An 11556-nucleotide genomic window follows, 5' to 3' on the forward strand; every position below is an offset into this window, starting at 1 on the left:
CCTTTCCTGAGATTACGCGTCGAGCAACGACGTCCTTTACAAAATTTAATACGCTTAAATTAGGCTTTAAAAATATAATTGTTTATCTTGCATGTATGCATGCCTAAACGTGCTCTTTTATTTTATCTCTTTCTTTCTAAAACTTAGAGATCTATATTCTTTAATTAAAACTGTGACTATTAAAGTCTGCTTTAATTCCTTATCGAAAAGCTATCCCACACGGTTTAATATTTCTTTCTTCCGTGGCTTAGGAATTAATTCCAGAGATAAATTCTTATGCCCAGCCCCTTTAATTTTCTGCCCAGCTCTTTTCTCCTTACTCTTTTTTGATTTTTCTGTCTGAGGCCCAGATTGTAAAATAATTTGCAAAGGCCCAATTTTCTACTTCTTTTTCTTTAATTAAACTGAAGCCCAAGATTTTAAATCAGGCCCAAGAGAAAAAGAAGGCCCAACTTGATTAAATTCTAGCCCAGAAGATGAAATAATGGGAATTGGCCCAGTGGAGGATATACTCCCTCTCCACCGTCGGCTATCTCTCTCTCATTTCTGAAATTTGCCAAATTCCCAAATTGAGAGCAAATCCCTAATATTTCCTCTCTTCCGCCTCGTCGTAGCTTCCTTGCAGCAGCCAACACCGGCGCTTCCTCGACGGCGAGGAATTCGACGGGGTCAGCCCGTGTTCCCTCCATCGACGCATCTTGTCGCGCCGTCCGTTCAACTCTGGCCCGCGACGGGTCGCTGTGTACTCGCGACGACATCGGTGCTCGAGCACGACATCACCGCCACCGCCAGCCGTCGAGGACTGGCAGCCGCCTTGTTGCTGCCGTCGTCGTCCCCTCGGCGCGTCTGCAGAGCCACCCCTTTCCCGAGGCGGCCTCGACATTCATCGGTGATTCAGCGACGACGTCTCGCATCTCCGTCGTTTGCACAGCAGCTGCCGGTCCGTGACTCACGCCGCCGCCACCGATCTTCCTCAGTAGCGACTCATCGAGTGTCTCGGCTGCCTTGCGGTCAGCTTCCGGCTCCGTTGCCAAACGACCTCGCGACTGCCACCCCCCGCCAAGCTAAGTCCCCCATTAGTCTATTTCATGCCCCCCCCTTTTCTTATTTCTTGTTGAGGGATTATACATGCATTGATAGTTCTTGCTCAATTCAGCTGATTTTTAGTCGACAAATATGTTTACATCCCTGGTTCTGTGCTCTTAAGTTCCGTGGTAGATTGCCTACTTATTCTCATGAAAACGTTCTATCATGCTTCTATTATGTGGGGAAAAAGGGGGAGTGTTACCTCTCCACTGGCTGTGGCTTCTTGTGATCTCTGTCTAGCTAGCTTCTCGGCTCCAACTCCCTCTCACTTGGCTCACTGTATGCGATTGTCTTTGTGTTGGTGAGGGAGGGAGGGCTGAGGCCTATTTATGCTTGTGGTCTAACTGAAAGCCTGAAAAAAGGGCCTGTTATCTCTGATTGGGGAACAGTCTTTGATGGACTGGTTTTGCTATTAACTCTGCAGCATTTTAACTGTTTTTGGCTTCATGTGGGTGCCTAGTACTTGGTGTATTTATGGAGTGTTGTCTCATTTGGCAGGAGTATAAGGGATGGCAGGAGTTTGCCACTGATTCCCCTGCTGTGGTCGTTGAACAACCAAGCTGGAAGGGCAAGCCATTTCTGGTGGTAGCAGCCTTCATTCTTACCTATTTTGGTGAGTTTTCGGTTCCCACATCAGATAGTATTGTCTCTCATTCTCATTTGGTTTTGCTTATCCAATTGCCTTGTTTGCTAATGCATTTCCTTGTTAGTTCGGTTGGTGCTCGGCAGAGAAATATGGATGCTAAGTGTGGTTCTCACCTTGGTGTCCCAGTTCGTCTGGCCGCTTGAGCTGGGCTGAGACCGGGCCTGACACGTGTCCTATGACTCGAATTGTAATAGCGTAGCCCCACGTGTAAACTTTCTTTAACATGTAAAATAGTTAGTTGAGTTGTGTATTTCGTTATTTTCATCGCCAAAATTTGTAATACACGTTTTAAATTGGAAATTCTAAATATCGTGTTTTTGTTTACTCAAGATTATAAACGAATGCTCTTTCATTCTCTTTCTTTAAATTCTAGTCTTTATTTCATAGTTTCCGAGAAATTAGATCGCGGCTATTACATTCTACCTCCCTTAACAAAAATTTCGTCCCGAAATTTTGTCTCGGTCAGGCAAAAAGCTATGAGTATTTCTCTTTCATCTTGTCCTAAAGCTCTCACGTCGTCTCCTCGCGGCTGTGGTGCTTCCATAGGACTTTTACTATTACGATAGCTTTATTTTTCAATTCTTTTATTTTTCTGTCCAGAATTGCTTCTGGCTTTTCTTCATAGCTGAAATCTGGTTCTAACACCATTTCTTCTTGGTGTACTAGGTGTTTGGGGTCAAACACGTATTTCCTCAATTGTGATATGTGAGACACATTGTGTACATTCCCGAAGCTTGGCGGGAGTGCTAATCTGTATGCCACAGGGCCAACTGTTTCTAGGATCTCGTAAGGTCCGATAAAACGTGGCTTTAGTTTGCCCTTGACGCTGAATCTAGTTATCCCTTTCGACGGGGATACTTTCAGTAAAACTTTGTCTTCCCGCTTTGAACTGTAAATCGGTTCTGCGAGCATCTACATAAGATTTGTGTCTATCTTGAGCTTCTTTGATTCTCTCTTGGATCTGTCGGACGATTTCTATCATTTCCTCTCCGAAGTCTGGTCCGAGAATTCTTCTCTCACCCACTTCATCCCAGTAAAGTGGTGATCTACATTTCTTCCCATAGAGTGCTACATATGGGGCCATTTTGATGGTTGCCTGGTAACTGTTGTTGTAGGCGAACTCTATAAGTGGAAGTACTGGCTCTCAGCTTACTCCACGATCGAGCACTACGGCTCTCAACATCTCCTCTAATGTCTGAATCGTCCTTTCGGACTGTCCGTCCGTCTGTGGATGGAATGTTGTGCTGAAATTCAGTCGAGTGCTTAACTCTCGCTGTAGGCTTATCCAAAATCTAGAAGTAAATTTTGAGTCTCGATCCGAAGTGATCGTCACTGGTACACCATGCAGGTGCACGATTTCTTGCACATAAATCTGTGCCAATTTATCTGATCCGTAGGTGATACGAATTGGTATGAAGTGAGCACTTTTGGTGAGGCGATCTATAATCACCCAGATGTCAGTATTTCCTTGCTTAGATTTTGGCAATCCTGTCACAAAATCCAGTGCTATATGCTCTCATTTCCATCCTGGAATCTCGAGAGGCTGCAACTTCCCCTAGGGGCGTTGATGTAAAGCCTTCACTTGCTGGCAAGCCCGACATCTTTCTACAAAAGATGTTATACTTCTCTTCATGCCATCCCACCAAAATTGCTTCTTCCAGTCCTGATACATCTTTGTACTTCCAGGATGGGCAGTGTAGGGCGTCTCATGAGCTTCACTCATGGTCTCGTTCCAAATTGCCTCATCGTTAGGTATGCATAGTCTTCATTCGAATGTGAGAGCGTTATCCGACTCTTCACGGTAACTATCTCCTTTGCCGGTCCTCACTTTGAGACAGACCTTTTCTAGGGCCTCATCACGTCTCTAGGCATCGATGATTCCGGCTCTTAAATCTGGTTTTATGACCAAGGTGGAAATTCTGCTATCCACTGTTTCCGGGGCTCTTACTATCTCCAGTCGCATCTTGGCGAATTCCCGGATAAGCTCCTCCTCTTGTGTGAGGAAAGTAGCCACTTGAGGTGTACTCTTTCTGCTCAAGGCATCTGCTACCACATTGGCCTTGCCTGGGTGGTAATTTATACCGCAGTTGTAGCCTTGACTAATTCTAGCCATCTGCGCTGCCTCATGTTCAAATCCTTCTGCTCAAAGAAGTATTTGAGACTCTTATGATCTGTGAATATCTCACATCGAACTCCATAGAGATGATGTCTCCAAATCGTCAAAGCGTGTACCACTGCCGCTAGTTCCAAGTCGTGCGTCAGGTAGTTCAACTCGTGCGGCCCTAATTGACGTGACGCATATACAATCACCTTGCCCTTCTGCATCAGCACGTACCCGGGTCCGACCTTTGATGCATCTGTATACACCACATAGTTGACTCCCGCTTCTGGCACAGCTAGAACTGGCGCTGTGGTCAACTTTTCCTTTAGCAACTGGAAGCTTGCTTCACATTCTGGGGTCCCATTGACTTTAACTCCTTTCTTGAGCTGTTGAGTCATCGGCCTCGCTATTTTAGAAAACCCCTCAATGAACCTTCGGTAGCATCATGCCAGTCCTAGGAAACTCTGAATTTCATTAGGCGTCGCTGGTGACTGCCAACGTTGCACGGCTTCAACTTTAGCAGGGTCTACTCGGATCCCTTCTGCTGTCACTAAGTGTCCAAGAAAGTTCACTTTGTTAAACCAGAACTCACACTTGCTAAACTTAGCATAGAACTTCTCGGCTCTTAACGTCTCTAACGTAGTTCTCAAGCGCTCCTCGGGTTTCTTCTTGTTCTTTGAGTACATGAGCACGTCGTCTTTAAAAGCTAGGACGACCTTGTCCAAATATGGGCGGAACACGCGGTTCATTAGGTTCATGAACACGGCTGGGGCGTTTGTAAGCCCAAAAAGGCATTACAGTAAACTCGTAATGGTCATATCTGGTGCGAAGTGCAGTCTTAGGTATACCGTCTTGTCGAACTCCCAGCTAGTGATAACCCGATCTCAAGCCCATCTTCGAGAATACGCTGGCTCCTCGCAGCTGGTCGAAGAGGTCGTTGATTCTCAGTAGAGGTACTTGTTCTTGAGGGTTAACTTATTTAGCTCTCGATAGTCGATACACATTCGCAAAGTGCCATCCTTCTTCTTCATGAAGAGTACTGATGCGCCCAAAAACGATACACTGGGTCTGATGAAACCCAGGTCTACTTATTCTTGTAACTGGATCTTAAGTTCTTCTTATTTCTTGAGCGCCATTCTATATGGTGACTGAGATAATATGACTGATTCAAGTCATTCCTTTAGTAATTCATTTCGTCTGGGTGATGAGGCTATTTCTAATCTTAGATTTCATCGCCTGATATTGAGTTCTCTAACGCTTGCATCGATCGTAAAGGTAGTCATTGAGCTGCCATAATGATCTCGTAACCTCTCGCTCAGTTGAGGTAGTCTACTTTTACCGCTTTCAAGGTGCTTTTGTGCTTACTGCGACTCTTTCGTCATGATTTAGTACAGACTTGTTCTACTCGCGTCAATCCTTGAATATGGGTTTAGTGCATGTGGAGGTGTTGGCTTCTTTCTCCCAACGCTACTGTCTCCATGCCCTTTTGGTTCGACTGAGCGATTCATGGTGAAATAATCTAGCATGACTTTCTAAAGTGATCTAGATCTCGTGTCTAGATTAACACAAAACTCTATCGACAGCTCCTTTCTGAGCCGTTTAATTGAGACGTGGCATATCGTAGAATAATTCGTCGCATGTTATTGCCAACGTTTGCCCTTGCTCTATATTATAGGGCTCTAAATCCTGTTCTCTAGTGATAACTTCTTTTAAAAGGGAAAATTCGATTTCTCCCTTCATAGTAGGGACGGTGAGGGTAGCGGTGCTATCACGCGTTCCTCTTCCCGAATGTCTCTCCAGCTTTAGCCTTTTTCCTGGCCACCTCTTAGACGAATCCCTTTTGCTGATGGGATTTGTTCCGTCAAACATAAACTACGAATACACTCGTACTTTCTCCATGGCTTTCATTACATGCCCATGATTGAGTCTTTGTTCTTGTGGCTTACTTATCTTACTCGGAGTAAGCATTTTGATCGTTCAAACTACCATATAGGTCTTTTACGTCTTCGGACATCATTTAATCCACAAATATTCCTTGATATTTCTCTACTCAAGGCTAGTTGCTTCTCTATACAACAAAATATTCGATCTTCCACCTGCTGGTCACAAGCGGTACGTAGATTCGAAGTATTTAACGCTTTGCTGTCGGTTATGCGACGCTTCTGGTTGGTGCATCATTTCCTGCACGTGTCTCCATGGGGACGTATTTATTATGCGTATCTGAAAGAAACTGAGACCATGCCTTTTTCTGCTAGCCTCGTATCAATAACTCGATGATTAATCTAATAGTCTTAACTTGGATTATTATTCACACAAGAGAGTATGACTGAAAGTTTGAAGGGCTACTGAATACCCAACTGGACTAGAATAACATCTCTTGTTCAACTTATATGAATTTTTGTCGATAATCGACCTTGAAGGTAAGTATTGAGTTCATTCAAAGAACTACGTAGTTCAACTGGTTCCAGGCAAACTCATAGAAGCTGAGGCTCACCCCTGGTGGGAGCTAGAAATAATCATGAGATAGGTCATGAAAACCGGATGGAAATGAATTAACTGTAAATTCTCATAGTAAGCTGCAAAATAGGACAATACAGTTGTCCAATTAAACTGAAAGGATCTGGGCATCAAGGACAGTGGTTCAAACATGTCATCGCCTAAGATGATCAACCACGAAAATTTATAAACGTAGGCGATTTCAATGAAGGAACATTGATCATGTTTCAAAGGCATCTCGATATGGAATAACAAAATCACATCAATGATTTCATAGGTTCATTAAGGCAACGCATTGAAATGAACTATTCAGAAAAAATCAGCTAGGGCAAGCTTGTTAGGGGAAAGGTGCAATATGCTTGCCTTAACTTCGAGCTGCAGAAAAAATTCCGAGACTAGGAATAATACATGTACTGGAATCGAGGTCGAAAAATTTCACCTTTGTAGGATTTCAAAATAGGGAGGTAAAAAGTTCCAGCACCACATGAAATTCCCTGAGGAAAATGTTTAACTGTCTTGATCACTCTGGGGATCACAACGTAAGCATCGTAAGAATGAAATTTCATTGCATAGGTCCAAGAAATCGAGATATAAATCTCCAATATTGTGGCTCAAAGGAGGCAACAACAAATAACGATGCTTGGAACATAAGAGTATCCCAAATTTGGGAACTGAAACTGAGTCACCGCTTTCCTGAAGAGAATGAAAGTGGCGTACTACTTGCAGAACGTGAGTCAATCAAAGGTCTTAATAGCCGACAGGACATCGTTGTCCCGGAGGTTCAAAGAATGTCTGAGGAATACGCTCATTCCGAAGATCATAGATATGAACAACTGTAGAATTTAGGGTGTTTACGACTGGAGCTTAAACAGTCAAAACTTTACTCTTTATGTACGATGAGTCAAAAGGACTGCAGTCCATAAGCTGGAAATGAGTCAAACCTCGCACAAAAAAAGGAACACTGACATGGTACTTGCGAGTCAAAACTAGAGTCTGAATAGACGAGGGTATCGTCCTTGGAAGGACTCTTAGAAGGGATTTCATTGGGAATCCAAGTAAGTACTATTGATTATAATCATCGGTTCTAGTTATGTGACACTCCCTTGTTTTTCTTGTGGAGCTCGCACATGATAAACGCGTTCTGGGAAACCATACATTCCAAGATGGGGTTCCTCGTGCTGTTAAACTGATAACCGCAGCTGGAGGTCATACTTTCATATCGTTCTCGATAACTTAGAACGCTGATTCTGGTAAAACATTACATTCTCCATCGTGCTTCGTAGCACGCTATAAGTATCGCTTCTGGATCACGTAGCCACTTGGGCTTGTTACGCCACATTAGATCACTTTACTAGGTCGCGGGTACGATCTCTTTCCGTGTAGGGATGTATCTCCCGAACAGGCTTGAAAGTAAACTATTTTTGTTAAAACTTGGTCTTTGTAAAGACATTAGGAACTTCTTGGTTCATCGTCTAGTATACATATGTATACTATCTGTGTGCTTAAAAGAATGGACTTCCTTTAATTGCTGTCTATAAGTAGTACAATAGTACTTTTTGGCTCGTCTTTCCTTTCTCATAATTCCTTGGAATTTGAAGCTTGCCCAAACTGATGGGTTTTAGTTGGTCTCGTCGCCCTGGAGGGCGGTAACAAATTCTCGTTCTGCTAGTACTTGATTCTGCATGTCTCACCTAAGGTACTTTTCTAAAGCACTCTAGGTTCACATACATAGTCCCCATGACATCTATACATTCATGTCAAGCTCTTTAAACATAAATCACAGATACATTAAGCATATCTCATGCAAAGTATCAGCTAGCACGTTGCGTCTTGCAAACTTTTCAAATAAACATTTTCGTTCCCATTTAGGGCTATGAAATTTTTTTTTTTTTTCTTTTTCTGAAAACTTAGAAAATTTCATTTTCCTTCTCAAAATGGAAAAATATTTTCTTTCTTTAAAATTCTCTTTTCTGGACGAGCGGGCGTCGACCCCTGTTTCTGGTGCAGTTGATCGTGTCGAGCTGAGGTGTTGGGATCTTGTACTGATCATTCTGTTCACTTCCTAGCCTAGTGCTACTGTTCTGGACTGAGGCTTAGAAGGAAGGTTCTTGGGTCAGAGCGAAAGAAAAGTGCTCTGATACCACTCTGTCACGACCACATCTCCCTAGTCAAAGAAAGTGTAGCTTTACCGCGACTAAAACATACTGAAACTGTCTTAACTCGTCATAAGATGCTTAAATCAAAAGAAACATTGTCTGAAGTGTGTTGAGGGTACAAATCATGCTGAATCAGAGTAGTTATGGGAAATTGTCTTTGTTAAATGAATGTTCTGAATTTGCGCAACGGAAGAGTACCAAGACAGATGTAATATGTATGAAGACATACTACACCCGCTACCTTCCTACTTATTTGGTCTTCTGTCCCAACACCTCCTCGGCTTCGACAACAATCAACCTGCACATTAAGGAAAACAAAATGCAGGGCTGAGTACTTGATGCACTCAGTGGGCTCATGCCGAAAACTGTTTTTCTTTTAGTTGTCAGCCAAGCTGAGTGAACGCGGGGTTTTACTGAAAATCTATCCCGGTCACTAAAATCTGTTATTTCTTTCTGAAAATAGACTGCAGTCATTTAAACTTCTGATGATATGCCATATCAGCTGCGTGAATCGGGAATGTGGCCACATTCCACGACCACTGGGCCGGCCAACCTGGCGCTAGCTCACGACCCACGGACCGGCCAACCTAGCGCTAGCTCACGGTCCCTATGTGTACACTAGTCCGAGTAGGATTTACTGACCTACTGGGACCCGAATTCGATTTAACTGGGTTGGCATAGCCAACAGATAGGCAATCATAAAACAAAACATGGCATGACAACTCATTCAAATAATCATATTTTCACATAAAGCATGCTTTAAAAGAAGGAAGAGAAACCCCACCTCAATTGCTTAAACTCTTGCAAAGCGGGTGCTTTTCCTTTCCTGAGATTACGCGTCGAGCAACGACGTCCTTTACAAAATTTAATACGCTTAAATTAGGCTTTAAAAATATAATTGTTTATCTTGCATGTATGCATGCCTAAACGTGCTCTTTTATTTTATCTCTTTCTTTCTAAAACTTAGAGATCTATATTCTTTAATTAAAACTGTGACTATTAAAGTCTGCTTTAATTCCTTATCGAAAAGCTATCCCACACGGTTTAATATTTCTTTCTTCCGTGGCTTAGGAATTAATTCCAGAGATAAATTCTTATGCCCAGCCCCTTTAATTTTCTGCCCAGCTCTTTTCTCCTTACTCTTTTTTGATTTTTCTGTCTGAGGCCCAGATTGTAAAATAATTTGCAAAGGCCCAATTTTCTACTTCTTTTTCTTTAATTAAACTGAAGCCCAAGATTTTAAATCAGGCCCAAGAGAAAAAGAAGGCCCAACTTGATTAAATTCTAGCCCAGAAGATGAAATAATGGGAATTGGCCCAGTGGAGGATATACTCCCTCTCCACCGTCGGCTATCTCTCTCTCATTTCTGAAATTTGCCAAATTCCCAAATTGAGAGCAAATCCCTAATATTTCCTCTCTTCCGCCTCGTCGTAGCTTCCTTGCAGCAGCCAACACCGGCGCTTCCTCGACGGCGAGGAATTCGACGGGGTCAGCCCGTGTTCCCTCCATCGACGCATCTTGTCGCGCCGTCCGTTCAACTCTGGCCCGCGACGGGTCGCTGTGTACTCGCGACGACATCGGTGCTCGAGCACGACATCACCGCCACCGCCAGCCGTCGAGGACTGGCAGCCGCCTTGTTGCTGCCGTCGTCGTCCCCTCGGCGCGTCTGCAGAGCCACCCCTTTCCCGAGGCGGCCTCGACATTCATCGGTGATTCAGCGACGACGTCTCGCATCTCCGTCGTTTGCACAGCAGCTGCCGGTCCGTGACTCACGCCGCCGCCACCGATCTTCCTCAGTAGCGACTCATCGAGTGTCTCGGCTGCCTTGCGGTCAGCTTCCGGCTCCGTTGCCAAACGACCTCGCGACTGCCACCCCCCGCCAAGCTAAGTCCCCCATTAGTCTATTTCATGCCCCCCCCTTTTCTTATTTCTTGTTGAGGGATTATACATGCATTGATAGTTCTTGCTCAATTCAGCTGATTTTTAGTCGACAAATATGTTTACATCCCTGGTTCTGTGCTCTTAAGTTCCGTGGTAGATTGCCTACTTATTCTCATGAAAACGTTCTATCATGCTTCTATTATGTGGGGAAAAAGGGGGAGTGTTACCTCTCCACTGGCTGTGGCTTCTTGTGATCTCTGTCTAGCTAGCTTCTCGGCTCCAACTCCCTCTCACTTGGCTCACTGTATGCGATTGTCTTTGTGTTGGTGAGGGAGGGAGGGCTGAGGCCTATTTATGCTTGTGGTCTAACTGAAAGCCTGAAAAAAGGGCCTGTTATCTCTGATTGGGGAGCAGTCTTTGATGGACTGGTTTTGCTATTAACTCTGCAGCATTTTAACTGTTTTTGGCTTCATGTGGGTGCCTAGTACTTGGTGTATTTATGGAGTGTTGTCTCATTTGGCAGGAGTATAAGGGATGGCAGGAGTTTGCCACTGATTCCCCTGCTGTGGTCGTTGAACAACCAAGCTGGAAGGGCAAGCCATTTCTGGTGGTAGCAGCCTTCATTCTTACCTATTTTGGTGAGTTTTCGGTTCCCACATCAGATAGTATTGTCTCTCATTCTCATTTGGTTTTGCTTATCCAATTGCCTTGTTTGCTAATGCATTTCCTTGTTAGTTCGGTTGGTGCTCGGCAGAGAAATATGGATGCTAAGTGTGGTTCTCACCTTGGTGTCCCAGTTCGTCTGGCCGCTTGAGCTGGGCTGAGACCGGGCCTGACACGTGTCCTATGACTCGAATTGTAATAGCGTAGCCCCACGTGTAAACTTTCTTTAACATGTAAAATAGTTAGTTGAGTTGTGTATTTCGTTATTTTCATCGCCAAAATTTGTAATACACGTTTTAAATTGGAAATTCTAAATATCGTGTTTTTGTTTACTCAAGATTATAAACGAATGCTCTTTCATTCTCTTTCTTTAAATTCTAGTCTTTATTTCATAGTTTCCGAGAAATTAGATCGCGGCTATTACATAAGATTTACATTCTATGGGCATGAATTATTTGAGTTTTAGCATGCAATTCTATGTTAACATGTGAATAGATTAATCTCATAATCGGTCAAATAGATCCTAC

General features: G+C 43.7%; 2 long non-coding RNA genes across 2 annotated transcripts; both read left to right on the plus strand.

Moving 5' to 3' along the window:
- The first annotated feature begins 1149 nt into the window (after positions 1-1149).
- On the plus strand, positions 1150-1982 carry LOC121744312. The gene is made up of 2 exons (XR_006038547.1): positions 1150-1699; positions 1797-1982. It is a non-coding gene; the product is annotated as an uncharacterized LOC121744312 (long non-coding RNA).
- An 8472-nt stretch (positions 1983-10454) lies between these two features.
- LOC121744292 lies at positions 10455-11287 on the plus strand. Its single transcript, XR_006038540.1, has 2 exons — positions 10455-11004; positions 11102-11287. It is a non-coding gene; the product is annotated as an uncharacterized LOC121744292 (long non-coding RNA).
- The last annotated feature ends 269 nt before the right edge of the window (positions 11288-11556 follow it).

The sequence above is a fragment of the Salvia splendens genome, chromosome 8, assembly GCF_004379255.2.
Source record: "Salvia splendens isolate huo1 chromosome 8, SspV2, whole genome shotgun sequence".
NCBI classification, from domain to species: Eukaryota; Viridiplantae; Streptophyta; class Magnoliopsida; order Lamiales; family Lamiaceae; genus Salvia; species Salvia splendens.